The sequence below is a fragment of the Schistocerca serialis genome, chromosome 1 (genome assembly GCF_023864345.2).
Source record: "Schistocerca serialis cubense isolate TAMUIC-IGC-003099 chromosome 1, iqSchSeri2.2, whole genome shotgun sequence".
NCBI lineage: Eukaryota > Metazoa > Arthropoda > Insecta > Orthoptera > Acrididae > Schistocerca > Schistocerca serialis.
The window spans coordinates 844,715,502-844,738,382 of NC_064638.1; positions in this window are offsets into that span (position 1 = coordinate 844,715,502).

Consider the following 22,881-nt stretch of genomic DNA (forward strand, 5'->3'; position numbering starts at 1 on the left):
GTAGCCAGCTGACGATTGCTGTAATGTCCTTGCCACACGAGATGCTTTTGTGTCATAGAAAGTGAATAAATTGTTTTCCAGTGACACTTGTTCATTGTGATCAGCAATGAACAATATACACCCAGGTACAGAGCCAATAAGCAAAAGATTATAATTTATACCGAGACGCCAAATACCATCAAATGTTTTGACCCAACACAACACACATTAAGGTGACGCATATACGGAAATAGTCAGGAAATTCAGTATCCAAGGTCTACATCGTCAAGAGTGCGCCAAGAACACAAAATTTCAGGCATTACCTCTCACCACGGACAACGCAGTGAGCGACGGCCTTCACTTGACGACCAAGAGAAGCAGCGTATGCATAGAGCTGTCAGCGCTAAAAGATAAGCAGCACTGCGTGAATTATCCGCAGAAATAAATGTGGGACGTACGGCCAACGTACCTGTTACGACAGTGCGGCGAAATTTGGTGTTAATGGGCTGTGGCAGCAGACAGCCGACACGGCTGCCTGTGTTATCACCACGGCACCACCTGCAGCACCTCTCGTGGACTCATCACCATATCGGTTAGACCCTAGATGACTGGAAAACAGTGGCCTGGCCAGATGAGATTCAATTTCAGTTGGTAAGAGCTGATGATAGGTTTCGAATGTGGCGCAGACCACACGAAGCCAATGATCCATGTTGTCAACAATGGCACTGTGCAAGCTGGTGGTGATACCATAATGCTGTGAGCTGTGTTTACATGGTAGGGACTGAGTCCTCTGTTCCAACTGGACCTATCATTGACTGGAAATGGTTATGTTTGGCTACTTGGAGACGGTCTTCAACTATTCATGAAGTTTGTGTTCCAAAATAACAATGGAATTTTTTTGAACAATAATGTGCCGTGTTACTGCACCACAGTTGTTCATGACTGGTTTGGGGAACATTCTGGACAATTCAGACAAATGATTTGGCCACCCATATCACCCAACATGAGCCCCATCGAATATTTATGGCCCATAATCGAGAAATCAGCTTGTGCACAAAATCCTGCATCAGCAACACTTTCGCTCTTATGAACGGCTATAGAGTCATCAGGGCTCAGAATTTCTCTAAGGGCAATCTGACGACTTGTTGAGTACATGTCACTGTGAATTGCTGCACTACACCGTGCAAAAGGAGGTACGACACGATTTTAGAAGGTATCCCATGCCTTTGCCGCCACAATGCATTTTTCTGCCGTGGAGTACAATGACCAGCAATGTGCTCTTAATATGATGCTCCGATACACTTGTTCCAGCACCAGAATTCTTCTCTGTTATCATATCTATCACAGATCACCGCTTATCCTCTTTGGAGAGTGAAGAAGCCATCGAAGTCCCATTCAGTGATTAGGCAAGGACGTCCATAATTTTGTTACCTGCTTGTGATTTCAGTGTCCTTTGCCGCGCGGGGTAGCTGTGCGGTCTGAAGCGCCTTACCACGCTTCGGTTCGCGCGGCTCCCCCCGTCGGAGATTTGAGTCCTCCCTCGGGCGTGGGTGTGTATGTTGTCCGTAGCGTGTGGGTTTAATTTAGATTAAATAGTGTGTAAGCCTATGGTCCGATGACCTCAGCAGTTTGGTCCCATAGAACTTACCACAAAATTCCAAATTTTCAATATCTTTCAACCACTTTCCATATATGCTTACTGCCATATCCAAATATCAGTTCAGAGAGCAAGACAGTTAACTCAGTTCCACTGATGGCGGCACCACGTACTCCCACCAGGCAGCCATCACATATACGTGTGCTGGAAACAAACCAAGCAGCGCCACATCATGCCATACTACGCTACCTTCTGATCTTCAGAGCGAGATGAATCTGTCTGTGTATTGTGGTAATCAATTACTTGCTTTCAACATACACACTACTCCCCTCTTTTTGACATCCAATACTATCTTTGACTCTATTTGATGTTTGTCTCTGGCTGAAGTTCTCTTAGCATTACATTACACTTTGACTTTGTTGACAGACCTGCAGCTATTTAGAGCACTCATTCTTTGTGTAGCCACCTACAGACACAAGTCTGTGTGGTGCACCCATAGAGAACTTGTAATCATTGTTTGAATTTAAGTGAATGAAATGGAAAAAGTGTCCCAACACCCACAGCAGTAGCACGTGAACAGCTAGCCAGATTCTCCATTTCGGAAAGGCTCAGTTCCTGGTTCTAGGATATAACAATCTGTTCTTTGTCAAAGTCGCTTATGTTAGTGGATGTAACGATTTGTGCCCCATATCGTTGGTTGAAAGATCCACCACTTGCCTTTGCTCAACTTATATATACATGTCACATGTCTCAAACACCACCAGGTGGCATTCAGTTGTCCAGTTGTCAGTGGTAATATTTGTTTTTTCATTAGTGTGCATATGAATAGGTTCATCATCAGATCAACAAGAGTAATCGCAAAAGCAATACAATGGGTTTTTGGTACATGCTACGTCTAGCGTACAATGAGTAAAGCAATGAATGAAAACCGAAATTTCTTTTCGGAAAACTGGGATGAACAGTACTGCAATATTACGAAATGTTCTGGAACAGAGGAATATAAAATGTTTGTGGACATATAAAGAATGAAATGAAAGATTATTAGATGAATAAGAAGTGGAAGGAAGTCTGTGTGAAGCCCTATCAAAAAGATATGAGGAATTGTAGCTGCTGAGAAGAAAAGATAAACTGGAGAATAGTGTTATAATAGAACTATACCATCAAATACTTGTCTCTCGCTCGTGGCACATTTCTGAGACATGTCGTCCAATTATATGATATTTCACGTCCAAAACAACTTTACAGGCCTGCATCTTATTGAGCTAATTAACTGGAGAACTGTAATATTAATTCATTGAAAACGGGAAGTTTTTCTTTCATGATCAGGACTATTGTCCGTCCACAGTAACAGTTCTATGGCCTATGTGCCAGAATCAGCCGGAAGTGGTTAGCATCAATTAAACCCTGCTAGCTGCACACACTTAACAAGGAGTGCCTACAGCACCAATAAAAGGAGTGGGTAATGAGTCCCATGTGTTTCCAGAGCTTGAAGACAGTGTGGGATCCAGACTTGGACCCAGTCTGCTATAACCACTAATCCAGCAGCACGTACTTCCTATGGCTAATGAATTTAAAGGATTCAAGTATCGACCTTATGAGGTGGTCTTAGAAGGTAAGAGATCGTGATTATGGGATATATAAACTGGCAAAAATGTTCCAAAATGTGGAAGCATCGAGTACAAAGGTTTCTGTATTGCAGTTAGATGAAGTACTTATTGCCAAGCTACGGGAAGTCAAGAGCAGGATGCAGAAATCCAGCAATATGCTGCTCTTCCAGATTTCATGTTTGATGATTGTATCGTATATGGAAATTATAAAGCTTTCTACAAAGCAAATACGTAACTTTTTGCTAGTGTTCCACTTTAACCCCAACTGGCCTGTACTAATCATACATAGAGACTGCCTGAAACCCTCACTCGCTGTATTTAGATCTAAGGTGCATTTGTGTATTTGTTTTATTATTCTGTAATTTGCTGAAATATTTTGTCTCAAAGTAGAGAAAGAGCTATGGTCAACAAAATTTTGTGTAAAATACTGAATCAGCCCATACTGTGTATTTTTACTGCTCTCCCTAGAGATTGAATGACTAGTGGATAGTGTACCTAGGAACGCATGATGTTTGCTGGTTTACATGACTGTCTTTTGCGCTTGTCTTTGGGGAGAGAATTGAATTTGGAGGACAGTGTACCTAGGAACACATTTCGTTTTTTGGACGATGTGACTGATTTTACAATCACATGAAGGAATGCGAACTAGAAACAGCGATGACCAGTTTCCGGCATTCTCCGCAGTTTTTGTTGTTGTGAAACATGAGGTTGTGTTTAGTGCAGTGTTTGTAAATACTATCAGTTCTACTTATTTAAATGCTGTATAATTACACTAGAGCTGCTATCGGAGAAACCCTGCACTGCCTATGTATTTATTTATAGTTGTGTGTTCGCGCCCGTGCCGATGCTGTGTCTGGCCTTCTGCTTAATGTTTATGACGTCATATCTCCCGAACTATGCGTCGTACAATGATATAATTTTGTAGGTCCATTCAGCGCCATATGTTAATACTGTCTGCAAAAGCTGTTGCGAATAGAGATAATAGCAATGAAGTAATACATTTAAACATCATCCAAGATAAGGCAGTTTTCCATGCATCTCACCGTTTATGACGTCATATCTCCTGAACTATGTATCGTATAATAATATATTGTAACACCCCACCCGTCACTTATCTGGTTTTTGTGTGTGTTCACCCCAGGTAATTGACTAACAGATCAACAGAGAGTGCAAAACTGCCGCAATGTCGGATAACGCAAAGAAAGTAATAAGGCCCTGTGACTCCTGATTGAACTGCGGTGGCAGTGTTGACATTAATTGATTCAGAATTGATCCCTTTTAATTAAAAAGGGGTGCACATTGCCGGCCGCGGTGGTCTAGTGGTTCTAGGCGCGCAGTCCGGAACCGCGGGACTGCTACGGTCGCAGGTTCGAATCCTGCCTCGGGCATGGAAGTGTGTGATGTCCTTAGGTTAGTTAGGTTTAAGTAGTTCTAAGTTCTAGGGGACTGATGACCACAGATGTTAAGTCCCATAGTGCTCAGAGCCATTGGTGCACATTAATGTTATATTCAGCTATTGAACACCAGATGCAAATTTTGAACATAAAATTAATTAAGAAAGTGACTTGGGATTTCAACTACTTGATTGAAAACAGATGCAGTCGATTAGCACAGATTTATTTTAACTCACGACCTTCAATCATCACATTACATGACTCTCCTAACAGGCAGTGGTAATAAATTGCGTTTGCGTGGAGTAAAGCGCGATAAATCAAAAGTAATTCCTATCGACTGACCCACGTGTAATGCAAAGTGCGAGAAGAATTCTACAATACACGGCCCATGAAACCCTCGTGGGAACTTTGCCGATGTGATCCAACAAATTAATCAGTGGCCGGAGCGGGCGCAATATCACCGAATTCAGCATGGCGGAGCGGCGTCGTTGTGTGGACGTCGGCCGACCTCGTGGTGCTGCAAGGCTGCACTCGTCTATTCACACCTAGCTATCTTGCTTAGTACATAGCTGAACCAAAACTTCCTAGTTCCAAGCTCAATCGTTCCCTTTGCTAAGTCCTAAACTGCAGAGATGCTCACTCTTCCTCAGGCAAGCTGAGTCAAGAACGCCACGTCCGCACTCTAGGCAAGCTGGGAACGGAAGACCTCTACGGAGATTTCTCACAGTCCGCTCTTCTCCTCGGTTTCCCCTCCAGCAAAATCACTTACGCCAATTGCAGTGCAAGTCGCGTTAATTATGCGTCGCTTCCCAGTGCCGACCAATGCCTGCTCTGGGAAGTGAACAAATTCCCACAAAATTTCCCTTCCTCTCAACTTCTGTTATTTAGCTCCTCCCAGGCCACCCATCAAGGTTAGTGTCTGCACAAACAGCAATTTTTCCGGAATTCTGACTCCCAGGAGAGTATTTCAAACTCCTCGGTCCTACATTCCCATCAGAGGTCAGCGTATTTCATTCAATCGCTCTTCACCTGATTTACTTCAGGCTCTGCGGACCGTGAATTCAGCGTGAAGTTGCTATAGTCACGAACACGCATATTTTGACGTCTGTTGACTGCTCCACTATAGCTTTGCGCGGCTTTCTCGCATGTTTCACTGAAAACGGGACGACGGACATTTATCAACAGGCGTACAAGTTCTCCATCTGCTTCCCGGTACACCAGCATGGGGTCGGGGTCAACCACCCATGCTGTCACTCATCGTAAGGCGGCTGGAGGCCGCGCCCCGTTGCCGCTTTCTAAGAGCTTGAGCCGCCCTAAGCTGCCTATTGTCGCTTCCATTTGCCGCTCCTCAGCCGCGCGCCGCGGTCATTTCTGGGTACTTCCCTGGGATAAACTAGCCTCCAGTAAATCGACGCAGTTCCACAAAGTTTTCATATCGTGTGAATTACTTTAAAACCATTACCCGACAATGATTATTCCAATATCTCCATACTATACCATCTACAAGATGCATTGTGCCTTGTCAGTCATTTTGTTCAGCCCTACTGTTCGCTCAACGTGAGTTAGGTGATCTTTAATGACTTCATGTAAGGGCCATGGTTCTTGCCATCTTACAATATACGGAACCGTTAAAGAAACTGGTATTCAAATACAGAGATATGTAAACAGGCAGAATACTCCGTTCGGCAATGCTCTTTCCAACACCAGCATTGGGCTATTCGTCCAGGAGGACGAGGTTTCGAACCCCAGAAAGGGTGCTGCCAATTTTAAATTCCCACCGTTCCAGGATGGGAGAGGTGGGGTGGGATGTCAGCACAGCCCTGCAATAAATTTCTGCCAAAATTCGAAATTCCCGCCAAAATTTGAAATTGCTGCCAATAGGGTGGGTTGGGGAGGGGGTGGGGGAAGGGAGTGGAAGGAGGAGGAGGAGGCTGGGGGACACGTGCAGCTGAGAAAACATGTGATGTCATCTGGAGGGGTGTGGGCGTGGTAGGGGATGGTTGGGGCGGGCATGGGCGGGTGTGGGCGGTGGCATTTGTGATTAATTGATCAGTTTAATTAATTTGCATATCAATTTGATATCAAAAGTGGAGTCGTAACCCCAGCTCCCTACTACTAATATGACTGTCACAATGAAGGCCGAAAATTATGAACGTAACGGCCGGGACCTATTAGATCCGACGACATATCGGAAACTGAGCACAGATCCAACGCAGCGTATCACCCGCCTTGGCTTTATGGATTACCAAAATTCCATAAGAATAATGTTCCATTAAGACCGGTTGTTCGCGCTCCTGGCTCACCGTCGGGTAAACTGGTGAAACAAAAGGCACGTGCAATTCTAGTTGTCGTCTGACCATGTTGGGCTCGTTGTTGCCACCTAAGGCAGGAAATCCAGCTAATTTTGGCCCACTGCATACGATTCTGTTCGTTGCACACGAAAGCAATTGTCGATAGCAGGGGACACTAGGGTCCTGAAATTAAACCATTTGGTATCGAACCCGGTAGGTTGTTTGGAAAAGAATGAAGGACGCTGGATTCAAATACACCCACTTTTTTTTAATCAGCATTCAAGTTAGAAGAAGTGTCACAAAATCAGACACTCGGCGAAGTGACACATTGGAGAGACAAATGTAGGGGGCGTCCTTTTTATCATACACTCACAGAGTGCCGGACAGAATCGTCAGTAAATAAGACAAACACAGCGTGATGAAAAGTTTTAGAACGACAAGGAAGATCAAAGAGTGTCGCAGATCGACAAGGATAAAAATAATCCACTTACAGCGTCGGGAAAACACCGAGAAAGTCTATGTTCGAATGACTGGACGATTCATCGACACCAGGTTCACCGAACATAAGCGGCATTGCAGGCTGGTGCAAGTGGAGAATTCGGCGGTGATGGAGCACGCTCTGTGTGAGACCAACCACACATTGCAATTCTCCGACACGGAAGTTCTTCTATAGAAATACACAAAAATGACAATTCCTTCAACAACAAAGAAGAGAGCCTCAAGGTGAACGGCCCCTGGATTCCCGTGCTGCAGCGAACCACCGTTTCAGGTAGCAAGGGGAAAACCGCATCCGAAATGCCCACAAAATAGCCCGTGGCCTTTGGCGCGCCAGATACATATAATCTACGGCCTCGAGCTCGACTCCAGTCTACCACCAGGAATGGAGGGTGAAGCTTTGACAATATCAGCCGCTCGTGCCAGTGAAACATCAGAAAAACCATCAAACGTCGGCCGAAGAACCTGAGACGGAAACCAACATGATGTTTGTCAACAAATTGCACAAAAGCTTTAACAATTTTGTGGTGTTTCTTTGTCTCATTTTTCCACTTTTTATCTATTATGGTTCCAATGATGACAACATGTCAGTTGGGGAATATTATCTGCGACTAAGACGCAAACGTAAAGAAATATTTGTAGTATATTCATTGTAAGAAAAATCCTGATGTAAACTTTACGCTGCATATTCTTACGTGTTTGCTATTACCTCATTAGATTTGATTTCCCATGGGGCTTCAGCTGTGTATATTTTGGTACAGTAATAACTTTACGTTTTATGCAGTAGTACAGCTCGCCTACACTACTCAGGTAACATAATTCAACGCACAGCGTTTTACTGACGCATTTAAACAGGGATGCCGGTCTATCAAGCCCACAGTGATTTGAACAATTCCACATACTCGTGTGGAAGCTTATTTGTTTCTGTTCGATATTCCACAACAGAATGCTATTTATGTTTCGTTTAATCTGTTGCCATTGCCTTATTTTGACGCTTCTCACAGACAGTTATTTGAAAATGCTGGAATCCTCGAATGATTCCCATCAAAAGTATTAAAACACAACATTCGGAAGCAGATTAGACCAAACATTACACCTGCAGATGATTAATAAAATCATCGAACAGCAGACAAATAGTAAAACGTTCAGTAATACTTCGGTAATACGCTTCTTAAGGGACCAGGCAGAAACCATATTTTAGTTTAGAGAAAGAACATAAGAAATGCTCGTGTAAACACACTATGAGTTACCGCTGAGAGCAATAAGTGACTTTAAGAGCATACTGGAGAGATTCCGATGTATAATGAAATACTGAAGCCACTTAAATTATTACTTACCTCAGTCATGTGGTAACCTTTCAACTCCTTCCATCTCCGAATCTGAATAAGGTATTTCATCAGTCGAACTGCCATCTTCAACACTGATGAGTGGTCGTCAACAACACAATGTATGAAACATACTAGAGCCACATTTTGTCTTCTTCTTTTGTAACGTATTGTTTTGCCTCCCATCAGCGTTCGGTAGTGACATACGACAGAGCTTCGTGCATTAATGTAAGCACGTCTGATAGCTTAAATGCGGTATTATTTCTTGCGACATGTCCTTTACCTTGACTCCAGATAAGTTCTATGGAGTTCAAACTACAATGTTATGGCGGTAACCTAACGACAATATGAATTGTACATTGCACCCTTCCGTCAATAATGTACTCATCTACAACGTAAGCTTCAGACTCAGTCGCAGTAGTATTGCCATTTGCTCCTTTTCCCATCGGCCAGTTTACAATGTCTTCCTTCTTCTAATATTTTTATTGCCCCACGCTCAACATTAACACTATGATATGGAGCATTGTCCATAATTATAAAGCTGTTGGGCTCCAATTTGGATCCAATTTGGATGATAATCTCGTCTTTTTTTATTCAAAAATCATTTCAGCACCTTCCACAAATCCACAGTCCTTGCCTATGTGCGCTGTATTTAGTCTTTTACGTTTTCCCGTCGGAGTTTTGTAACCACTGGGCAACATAGCTAGCTCTTTATTCCTATGAAGTAATGGCTACTGTCGACAAGGGATTTCAGATCGATTCCATATTCCTAGATTTCCAGAATGCTTTTGATATCGATCCTCACAAGCGACTATTAATCAAATTGAGTGCATATCGAGTATCGTCTCAGTTGTGTGACTGGATTCGTGAATTCCTCTAAGAGAGGTTGAAACGCCCTCTTTGAACAATTATAAACGACTGTCCTTAAACTGATACACAATATTTTTTTTTTTTAGCGCAACGCAATCTGACTTTCAAAAATCCCTACAAAAGAATGGCCCTGACCAACATTAAACTATACCTTTCACAAATCACTTACCTCACAAAAATCTTCGCTGCTCAAGCTACTGCAATACAGCGAGCGCCACTACTGCCAGCTAAATAAAAGATTCAAACTATGGAAGGCACTAACTACTGATAGGGATAGTTAGCAAATGAAAGATATTAATAGAGAACAAACAATGTATTTACCTTGATATCATCATATATAAATATAGCAGTTCATGACAAATTACAAATCTCCGCCATCTCTCTCCCCACATCCACCACTGCTGGCGGCTCACCTCCAACTGCGCAACGCTACGCGCTGTTCACAGCCAGCTGCCTAACACTACAATGGCGAGTATTACAACAATGCAAAGCAGCCACAGACTGCACACAGCACAGCCAGTGATTTTCATATTGAGCGCTACGTAACATTGCCAATAAGAAAACATAAACAGCCTACTTACATAGAGAAAACATAAACAGCCTACTTACATAGAGAAAACATAAACAGCCTACTTACATAGCCCCCATGCTCCCCACAAAAAATTTTACAAATTGGTTTGGGCAGTGCCCAATACAGATTTGAAAAAATTTTTCATAATTACAATAACAAAGAAATGAAATGCACACACTTATTGTTACTATGTTGGTCAAAAGCTCAAATTTTCTCACAGTCCATAAAGATAGTCCTGATCATTCATCATAATAGTAATTACAGTTTTTTTTCACAAAGTCTCATTAGTAAAAGAAATTGCACACAGAAGCAGTGGATTTCCATGCAGTCTTGAAGAAGTAGTGTTGTCCTTCCAACGGAAAGACAGTGCTGACTCTTGACATGCAGACAGGTAATGGACCACAACAGAGCAAACCCACAGCAGAGTCAATCGAAGTTTTGAAGAGTGTTGGTAGGTAGGTCATCACAGAGTAGACCCACTGTGGTCCTGGTAGAGATTATGGTATTGGTGGGCCACCAGAAGCGCAGACCCACTGCAGTCCTTGTAGAAATAATGGTACTGGTGAGTCAGCAAAGACGCAGACCCACTGTAGTCCTTGTAGAGACGGCCAGCAGCCATCTGTTGCAAATGTGCAGGTGCACAATCACCATCGAAGAGTCTTGCAGACAATATAGCAAGTCCACAAACCACCACTTGCATACTCACAAAGTTTCTGGAATTGTCGTTAGAACCAGCAATGCTGTTATCCAGTCCCTTGCTGAATTATTAACACACGTGCAAACACTAACAGTCCCTACTTCTCACATATTGACCATATACTATGACCAACAGAAACATGTGCAGTGAAATGTAACTTACAAGTTAATAATATGATGAACTGGTATCAATTACAATTTTATAACATAAGAATACAATTACAAAGGTACAAAATACATCATTAAAGAACGTAACAATACAGATAACATTTGTAGTACAGGCTTTACAATAGAATAGAAATAAACATATACATCAATGTTACAGGAACTATGAGATAAGTAGATACATAAAAGATCAGAATAACTTTTGGAACATCAACTTTACACATGAGCATTAAAACAAAACAGAATAAATAACGTCTAAGCATATTTACAAGGTAAATAACATAGTATTTGAAAAATTCTACAACATAAATCTTATTAGCTAAACACATAAAGGCAGGAAAAGACATATACACAAGGGTACACAAACACATAGTGGGATAACACAAGGAAAGGATAGGGTTGGTTTTCAGTGTAACATTTGGTACTGCAGTCCAACCCAAAACTTCATATATCTTTCCTCTTATTTCATCCTTTGTTTCCACCAAAAAAATTCTATCTAAGCATGCTTTCTGTATTTAATGTTCACACATTTCTTACCTCAACATTTATTTCCAAGAAAATCCTACCTAAACCTGTTTTCTGTACTTTTTTTCGTATAACTTCTCAATGCATTTCTTCCAATTCATCGCAACTCATTCTCTTAGAGGCTACCCCCTCTTAAGCTAACTTAAATCTACTGAGCTCAGATGCTAAACTAAGGGACGAGGCAATGCAGCAGCACATAAAACAATTAATATAAACAGCAATAAAAAAATGGAAAATCGCAAAGCAAGCTACAGTAAATCTAAATTACCAAGCAATTCAACATTACAACTAATATGAGGCAATGCGCAGCAAACAAAAAAAATAAATCTGGCTTAGCAGAGTAACACAAATTCAAATTCAGCAACACTATGCCTGGCAAACAGCAGCAGAAAATGAAATACCTAAACATGACATAGCTCAAGCAGAAAAAATATTACAGTAAAAACAACAATGCAGATAAGGGAAATGTATATTCACATCTTAATGTCTATGTAATTAAAGTGGTGCACCACAACAACTTATTGTAAAAAAAATAATACCATGTACTTGAAAAGAAAATTATGTGTCCAGTTACTGTTACTAGTCCCTTCTTATTGTTCTTTCCTTTCCAAGTGCTCCTTTTTTTAAAGAATGTGGATTACAAAATTATCATTTAATAGATCTGTTGACAAAGTGTTCACATTAGCAAATGCATCTAAGTTTATTTTATAAAACTAATGCTGTAACACAGCTGGAAAACAGGTATCAAATGAAATAAGCAATTACGCAAACCAAAGCGTACAAATATCATTCAATAGTCATGTGACATTTCATAAGTCAGTAGCTCTCAACTCTCGTAGAAAGACACTTGTCATTATCAGGTTTGCAGATGTAAGAATATTTCCTATCAGTTTATAAGCATTTCAGTAAGTGGCAGAAAGTAGGCGCTCCACAATATAATCATATGTTTCCAAGTAATGAGCGTGTCTTATTTGCGATGCTTTCCACAAAGGAATGTCAATAGCGAGGTTAATGGTCTCTCCTTGTTTTTCTCCACCTGCGCCTCTGAAAGGCACTAATCGCTTTTTTCCAGGTGTCTGTCGCGCAGCTGGGTGCCCACGACGCATTATGTGCAGGTGGTCACTTAACTTTCTTACGGAAATATTTACGACAGCAGTTTCCGCTACAGTGACAGTCTCACATAAAAGTATTTCACAGGTCAAGAATTAGCATTGCAAATCTGTAGAAAGAAAATCCTATAAATATAAGTGTCCAAATAAAATATTCGTCAGCATAGTGATACAGTCACGCATTTACGCACATTTCATAACTCTTAAAGTACGATTCTTGGTTTCCAACATACTTCTTATTCCTCATATACGGTAGCATCATCTTATTGATCATAAACATATCTCAACAGCATAGTACACATAGTCGTCATAATAATAACATCATAACACCTCAGTCAAATCTCAAAAACGTCGTAGCTTTCTGCAATAATTTCAAAACCTTAAAAAAATTCTCTGCTCATTTCAATAGTGTCATCTACCTCAAACGTACTTTAAAATCATGCTCCCTTACCAAATACATCATTCAAAGCTCTCATAGTATCACAACGATTCCGAAAAAATATGAACAGTTTACAAAGTACAGACAAAATGCAGTTTCATAAGTGTGAAGTTACCCAACTGTGTATTGCGTAAACATGTGTCACTGATGTAGTAAAAAAATGTTTATCTCTCAGTTAAATGATCAGATAGCTGTGTAATTTGTGTGTTAGAGAAATATGGTACCGATGTGTAAAGTTGTATAAGCAAATACCATATTAGCTAGGGTTCCTTGTGGTTGCCACACACATGGTACACAAAGTAAGCGTGTACCCCCCTGAGGATTAATGTAATTATACCCTCAGGTGTTACAGATTACAACAATGGAATGAAATGTATTACGGAAAACCTTTGTATCATTGTCCTTGAAATATCTTTAAAAATAAATGATTTAAGTACAAAATTAATCACTCAAACACATGTACTGTAGCGCTAAATGTGCGTCTTGCTGTAAGATAATCTCTGTGAAAGTGTCGTAGTTATTGTCCTCTGAAAGCTAAGTTCTGCAGAAGTCAATGTACTTACCTCATGATAGACAAAAGTGAAATGCTTTGCGTATAGATATCTTAGTTATTACGCTTATTGCCATGATCAAGAAAGTACTGTGCTGTAACGTATTGTTGTGCTACAGAAAAGGCTGTCTCCTTGTAGCTATACCACAAAAGTTACTACTAAAACATGTTTTACTTTCCAGAATAAAACAGAAAACTGTGCAGATATAAAACAGATACACCGCAAAAGCAACATTGTAAATTGTCACTCATTAGTAGCGTCGTGATAAAATCGTGTAGCTGTCACATAAACTAACCACTGTGTCGTCTGGTATCTCACAGAAAGTACTTTAAACCCAGAATGTATTTTCAAGTAAACCAAAATGTTGCATTAAAATCTCATTAGCAGTACCAGTATGTGTCCTAAGTATGTAACCCTGATAGTCGTTACGTAATCGTGCAACTAACAAGCAAGAATGTACAAATACAACACTGTGTCGTCTGTTCACTATAACAATGCATTCGTAGTTTCTGTTTAAAAATGTTCCCTAGGTTCTAGACTGGATATTTAACTTCAAACATTGTTGCATGTTAACAGTTTCTTAAGTCTGACAAAGCATACTAAAAATGTGAAGTGAAAAGTTTTATGGCAAAGACAAAGTTAAAAAGCAGATTATCTTTCAATAAATGGTTTTACATGTGAAATGTGGTGTAAACCTTTACGCTTCCTAGTACGCAGAGTTTCAACTTCAACGCAATTATCATGTGGTATACGTCGGATTCTGTATGGTCCATTGTAAACTAGAAAGAATTTGAGACTCAAGTGTTTCTTCTTATGTGACAATGAATGAGCTTTAATGAGAACTTTCTGACCAATATACAATTTCTTTGCATTTGCTTTACCGTGTAGTTTTCTCCTTTTGTCTGCTGCAGATTTTATATTTTTAAGAGCCAAATCAATTATGTCTTTGTGTCGAAGTTTACGTGTATTCGGGAAAGGTACAAGCTCTCTGATTCTGTTCGGTGGTTCTTCATTCTTCAGTACAAGAGTAGGTGGTAAAGCAGTGGAATCATGAGGCATTTCATTCAGCACGTTTTGAAATAAGTGTAAATATCTGTCCCAATGCTGATGCTTTCTGTGACAATAAAGCCTGCAAAGCTTATTGATTTCTTTCATAATCCGTTCGGAGGGGTTACAATGTGGTGAGTACAATGAAATAAAAACAGGTTTGATTTTATGGTTGCGAAGCATGCGTGACCAAACAGCAGATCTAAATTGCGGTCCGTTATCTGAAATGACTTTAGCAACGTGGCCAACTTCACGTAAGAAATTTTTAACAAAGGCGTTGGATACAGACCGTCCAGTGGCTTTACGTAACGGTGTGAAAGAAACAAATTTTGAAGTAAGTTCAACAGCGACTAGAACGTACGAAAATCCATTAGATGTTCTGACAAGCGGTCCCAAGAGATCAACAGCAGCAAATTCTTTTAATTTAGAAGGAATGATAGGAAACAACGGAGCACGATGTGAGACAGTAGATGGTTTCGCCTTTTGACAAAGTTTACAAATAGACAAGACTCTTCGAATTCTCTTTTCCATATTGTTAAAATAACAAGTCGTTCGAAGAATATGATAACATTTTCGTGGACCAAAATGTGCGTAGCTGAAATGAATGTACCAAATGAGCTTATTAACAAAATCGTCAGGAATGCAAAGTACCCATAGCTTGTCATCAACAGTGCAGCGTTTGAACAGTATGTTGTTTCTAACCAGATAATAATGCCGAATCTGTGTGTGTGTCTTTTCATGCCATTTGCTCTTGATGTCTTTCCAAATCGGATCTTTATCTTGTTCATGAGCAATGTCCTTTAAAGATGTGGTGATGAAGTTTTCAAAGGCGACTTTCTGAATGTAAAGAATACTGAAATTTTTCTCGAGGTTGCCTTCTGTGGCACTTTTCTCAAGCCCAGCCGGTGCGCGTGACAGTGCGTCCGCAACAATGTTCTCCTTGCCGGGAATGTAGACTATTGTGAAGCGGAATTCTTGCAGAAACAATGCCCAACGTTTTAACCTGTCGTGATTTAATTTTGAAGACATAAGAAATTGTAATGCATGATGATCACTGTATACTTTTACGTGCTTACCAGAAAGAAAGAAACGGAATTTGTTAAATGCCCAAACGATAGCTAAAGCTTCTAATTCAGTAACGGAATAATTTATTTCAGATTTTGTTAGCACTTGGCTAGCAAAAGCAATGGTTTTCTGAATGGTAGTGCCATTTTCTATGGCTTCTTGAAATAAATGGGCACCAAGACCGACTTTAGAAGAATCCGTGCTAAGGCAGAAATCTTGTGACAGATCTGGATGAGCTAAGATTGGCGCGTGAAGTAACGCTTCTTTCAAAGAATTGAATTCCAACAATGCTTGTTCGTCCCAGTTCCAAATAGTATTTTTTCCAGTGAGAGAACAAAGTTTTGGTGTAACAAGAATTTGCATATTCAGAAAACGACGGTAAAAATTTACGAGACCTAGAAAACTGCGGACTTTTTGTGGATGGAACTGGAATGGGTCTGATTGCTTCTAACTTTTCAGGATCCGGCTGAATCCCTTCAGAAGTAATAATATGTCCCAAAAACTTCACCTTTGTCCTACCGAATTCAGACTTTTCCAAGTTAACTGTAATTCCAGATTCTGCAAAAATACGTAACAAACTGTTGAGGATGCGATTATGTTGTTCCCATGAAGCTTCTGCTATCAGAATATCGTCCACATATAAGGTGATGTGACGTTTTAAGAACTCAGGTAATATGGAATTTAACCCACGAATGAATGCTGCCGAAGAAATGTTCAAACCAAAAGGAAGTTTCCGAAACTGATAACAAACGCCGAAACAAAGGAAAGCTGTGTATTTTCTACATTCTGGATGAAGTTCGATCTGATAAAAGCTGGATCTGAGATCAATGGAAGACAACACTTTTACACCATTAAAATTTTGAAGAAGTTCTTCTAACGTTTGCGGCCTGTCTGTTTCAGGAATAATGATCGTATTGATTTGTCTCGAATCTAAGACAAGCCTGATCGATCCATTTTTCTTCTCAACAACATGTAATGGATTGTTGTATGAGCTTACTGCAGGCTCAATAATGCCCTCATTAAGCATAGATTGTATTTCTGTTCTAACACGGTCCCTATAATGCGCCGGAATTACGTATGGTCTAACACAAAATTTAGTATGCTCGCGAACACGAAATTGGTATTGAAATCCCTTGATTGTTCCTGTTTTATGAGTAAAAACTGTGGAATGTGCTTGTAAAATCTCAAAAAGGTCCTGCCTATCAGTGTCATTACAATTCTCAATTGTTTGAATTTTATTCTGAATTAACTTATTAGTGTCAAATGCGCCGTCGATATCATCCCTGTCAGTACTTGCAGAGTGATTGTTAGTGTCTAGTTCCGTAGAAAAGTCCGAACTGTTGTCTAACAGAGAGCCAATCTTCAAATTTCAAAGCTATTGACTTACCTTCTTTCTCTAAACTTATTTCAGCATCGTGAAAGTTTAAGATTGCTTTGTACTCATTCAAAAAGTCTACTCCCAATATAATTTCCGTCGACAATAATGGAACAATGAGAAAGTTCATAGAGAAGCTGTGGCTTTGACAAAAGAATTCTAAATTGGTTTGTTGGCGTACATCTACACTTTTTCCAAAGATTCCACCTTGTAATTTAATCTTACGTAACGGAAGTGTGGGGCAATCGTTCGATTTGTTGCATTTGCTAAAGGCTGTTTCACTGATTACTGAAATGGGACTGCCAGAGTCAAGTACTGCCGTAAATTTTACGTCATTTACAGTAATGTGAATCACAGGATATGCAATGTTGTTATGTTTTACGTCGTGTTCCTGGAGTAAGATGTCCCTAATGTCTTCCATTTTTACGTAATTACTAGCTACGGCAGCTGCGTCGTTAGTGTCATAAGAACGTTTTGTGGCTGCCAGCGGTGTGAGTCATTGCCTATTGTCTCTTTGTTGGCGCGCATCGTTATTGGGATTTGGAGACCTAACTTCTACAAATTCACCTCCTCGAGAGGGCCCTGCTCTGTTTGAATCCCGCCAGTTCTGATGCAATTCAGGTCTGTCGTTACGATCACATCGTCTGTCGTCATGTCGGTAGTTCCTGTAGTTTCTTTCTTGTCGGTTAAGTGGTGGAGAATTTCTCCCTGAATCGTAACTGCGCGCTGAACTGTTGCGTCTGAAGTTATTCTGTCTCCCTTGATAATAATTATTTTGGTTCCCATATTGTCTGTTTCTCTGATTGTCTGTGTGATAGTCACTACCGCGGAGAGGTGATCTTTCCCTGTAATTATTACTACTCTGCCAACGGTTGTCGTACGGGTGGTGTCTATTTTGGTCACGATTTGCGTTGTAAGAATAGACCATTCGTGTCCGGTTATTGTTTCTGTCGTCACGGAATTGTGACGGATGTGACCTGTAATTGTTGTGTCCTTGTTTTCGCATTCCGCGATTATCAGTGTCAATTTCTAGTTCTTGTAACAGTCCCTGAAAAGCTTCAATGTCGTCTTTGCAACGTCCTGCTAAAATAATATGCCGTAAATGTTCAGGTAATTTGATTAAGCAAATGCGGATGAGTTCTGAGGGGCTGTATGGGTTTGACAGGTACTGATTCTTGTGCAACATGTCTTCAAAATATTTCACAAGACTGGAGAATTCAGATTGTTCGAAATGTTTCATCATTATGATACCATGTTTTACTCGGTCTTGTGTGGCTTGAGACCAATATGCTGAGAGGAAGGCATGGTAAAATTCTCCTTCACTGTGGCAATCGTGAATGACCGATCGCATTCTTACAGCTGGTTCATTCTCTAAGTAGCCACACATAAATTCTAATCTGTGTTCCAACGACCAGTTGGGAGGAAAACAATGAGAGAATTGATGGAGCCATGCTTGTGGATGAATGTCGTTGCTAGAATTCTTAAATGTTTTGAATTTACGTGTAGTAATGAACAGCTTATAGTCAAAATCATCATGTCGGCGAGTCGCATATCGGTCATTGTTAGGTCGTGTCGGCCGTTCCATCTCAAAATTCGGTGCACATTGACAATTTCTTTCATAACTTCCGAAATGCCCTGTGTTATTATTTTGCGGCTTTTCCGTGTTTCTAAGTCCCTCTTCCCGTGTTGGAGGGCGAGTGTCCTCTGAAATACGTAATTCTTGTATTACCTGTGTCAGCTGATCTTGTACTTCCCGGATTTCTCTTTGGTGTTGTGTATTAATTTGATTCTGATTTTGTTTGAATTTTCTTATTTGTTCATACTCTTCTGTGTCAGTGAAGGCTACGGGTCTTCTGTCATTCAGATCATCATCTACCTTTGTAGATAAGTTAGTGACCTGATCCGAAAGTTCGGCTACTTTCTCCGATAGTGTACTTATTTCTTCAGTGTGTTTTTCTAAACCAAGTTTCAGAGTATCTACTGTGTCCTTAAAGTTTTCCTGAGTTTTTGCAAGTTGTGTAACCGAATCGGTAGATGCAACTGAGTCAAATTTAGCTTGCAAGGTCTCATGATTTTCATGAACAATAATTTGCAGTTCTTTTATGGCTGCTTCATGATTCTGTAATGCATTTTCATGCCGCGGAAAAATAGGTTGAAAATGCTCACAAATTTGTGTTTTTACGTCATTACAGACTTTTTGACAATTCGATTCAATGTTATGTAACTCAGTAGTTAAATCTTCACGTGTTTGTTCAAGTGTTTGTTCCAAGGAGTCTAACTTTTTAAGATTTTGTTCCACTGTGTCTAACTTTTGAAGCTTTTGCTGTGTTTGTCTCTGATTTTGTTCCATTGTGTCTAACTGTTGCTGTGTTTGTCTCTGATGTTGTTCCATTGTGTCTAACTTTTCAAGCTTTTGTCCCATTTGTTGCATTAATTGTAATAACAATGCACTGGTGTCTGAAACATGTTCCTCAGTGCTTTTTGGCAGTGAAGTTGCACCGGCAACATTCACATTTTGACAAGTGGAAAATGTGTCTTGACTCATTTGAGAAAACGGTGAGGACGCAAAACCTGAATCTACAGTATTTGCAAAATTCTGTCCTGTCATTTCGGATTCCTGAGGCGAGCTGTTGCCGAGCAATCGATCGATAATGCTTCCCTGTTCACTACCTGTTTCACTGTCTACGCCATTGTTTGCAGCCCGCTCCATTTCCCTATGCGCAATTACCAAATTATTACTTTGAACATTAGTTAATTCATTACTCTGCGGCGCTAACACACTGCTTTCGTCTTCACTGTCATTTCTCAGTTTACTTTGGAGCCTAGTATTACGTTTTTCACACGCCATTATTGTCACAGTATTTCACACGATAACACAGAAAAGCGCAATTTGAAGAGCAAAATAAAATAACATAGCAATGGAAATAATGTCTACTTAATTGCCAGCGCAGCTGCGAAATACTTGGTGCAAATCTACATGCATGCCACAACTGTTTTACTGTACAACAATGAAAAACTACAACTACAAAGGAAATTCTCTCTATAATTACGCGCTAGCAATAAACAATAGCTACACTAATTACACAAACTACAAGAAAAAAATCAGAAGATTCCAGTAAGGTATCCTAGGCTAAGGGTCGACATATGAAACGTCCCCTTTGAACAATTATACACGACTGTCCTTAAACTGATACACAATATTTTTTTTTTTTTAGCGCAACGCAATCTGACTTTCAAAAATCCCTACAAAAGAATGGCCCTGACTAACATTAAACTATACCTTTCACAAATCACTTACAAAAATCTTCGCTGCTCAAGCTACTGCAATACAGCGAGCGCCACTACTGCCAGCTAAATAAAAGATTCAAACTATGGAAGGCACTAACTACTGATAGGGATAGTTAGCAAATGAAAGATATTAATAGAGAACAAACAATGTATTTACCTTGATATCATCATATATAAATATAGCAGTTCATGACAAATTACAAATCTCCGCCATCTCTCTCCCCACATCCACCACTGCTGGCGGCTCATCTCCAACTGCGCAACGCTACGCGCTGTTCACAGCCAGCTGCCTAACACTACAATGGCGAGTATTACAACAATGCAAAGCAGCCACAGACTGCACACAGCACAGCCAGTGATTTTCATATTGAGCGCTACGTAACGTTGCCAATAAGAAAACATAAACAGCCTACTTACATAGAGAAAACATAAACAGCCTACTTACATAGAGAAAACATAAACAGCCTACTTACAAGGTCACAGTTAGTAGTGATAAACGGTAAATCATCGAGTAGAACAGAAGTAATATCTGGCGTTCCGCGAGGTAGTGTCATAGGCCCTCTGCTGTTATTGATTTACATAAATGATCTAGTTGATAATCTGAGCAGCCCCGTTAGATTGTTTGCAGATGATGCTGTAATTTACCATCTAGTAAACTCATCAGACGATCAATTCCAATTACAAAATGATCTAGAGAGAATTTCTGTATGGTGCAAAAAGTGGCAATTGGCACTAAACAAAGAAAATTGTGACGTCATCCACTTGGGTACTAAAAGAAATCCGATATATTTTGGGTGTACGAAAAATCGCACAAATCTAAGGGCTGTCAATTCGACTAAATACCTTGGAATTACAATTACGAGCAACTTAAATTCTGAAGACCACATAGATAATACTGTGAGGAAGGCGAAACAAAGACTGCACTTTGTTGGTAGAGCACTTAGAAGATGCGACAAACTCACAAAAGAGACAACCTACATTACACTTGTCCGTCCTTTGCTGGAATATTGCTGCGCGGTGTGAGATCCTTACTAGGTAGGATTGACGGAGGACATCGAAAAAGTGCCAAGAAGGGCAGCTCGTTTCGTGTTATCGCGCAATAGGAGTGATAGTATCACTGATATGATACGTGAGTTGGGGTGGCAGTCACTGAAAAAAAGGCGGTTTTCTTTGCGGCGAGATCTATTTACGATATTTCAATCACCAACTTTCTCTTCCGAATGCGAAAATATTTTTTTGACACCCACCTACGTAGGGAGAAATGATCATCATAATAAAACAAGAGGTTCAGAGCTCGAACGAAAAGATTTAGGTGTTCCTTTTTCCCACGCGCCCTTCGAGAGTGGAATGGTAGAGAAGTAGTATGAAAATGGTCCAATGAACCCTCTGCCAGGCACTTAAGTGTGAATTGCAGAGTAACCATGTAGATGTAGATGTAGACCAGCATGAAAAGCTTATCCCTTATCAGTCGTTGTTTTATCAGTCCATACTTTTTGTGTCACGTATCTTGCGTTAACCCATGTTTCGTCAAGGTAATAAATCTTCTGTTTAGCGCGTCTGAACTGTTGAATCTTTCGGAGACAACGCCGCCTCCACAAAGCATCTGTATCATTAATTACCCTTTGACTGTAATTACGTTATTTCATTTCCTACTTTAGAAATGAAAACCAATATCTTTATCAGTTTATATAATGTCGTTCTTTTGAAAGTAGGCCATTGTCATTATTTACCACTATCAAGTACCTTGTTTGTTCTAGATGCTTCGATCCTGAAGAAATATGAGCACACCTTTGACTGCGCCGTATTTTTACCGAAACTGTCACGCTTTCCTACAGCGATGGACTGTCGGCTTTTTGTCTTTTCTTGAGTTGACAGCTTACCCGTATTGCATCTTTCTTTGCGCAGTCATACTACACTTGTCACAAAAACACAAGTAAACTCGGATGTCATTTTTGTATCCTTATACGGAAGCGACGAATGTTTCTCCGATATCTTCTCCAAAACATTTATAACTATCAGTTCTTCACCTCTCTATAACGGTGCTTACCTCTCTATAACGGTGTTCCTCTTCTATGTTTCACAAAAGAATGCGACGCAGTTTTCTTCCATTTTCACCGTACACGTTGGAAACGTGAACGAGTGAGAAGCAACACAATGAGTGCCGGCTTTCTAGCTGAAAAGTGGTTTGAGGAAAGGGGAGAGAAGGGGAGGACATTTCCCGCTATTTCTTTCAGTACTCACAACGGGAGAGGTTCTTTGCAGCCTCCTATCCTCCGAATGTTTCTCAGAATGACGTTTATAACTGAACGCTCCAGTACAGGAAGATCACAACTTACAAATTGTCACATACAAAGGCTGATTTTCCTCCGCACATTCCATTCATTCTCAAGTGTACAAAACACAATGCCATAAGCATAAAAAATAGAGTAGAATCAAACCCAGAAGATTGCGTATGCATGTCGGTTACTATATCCAATACGCTACCGCAAGTG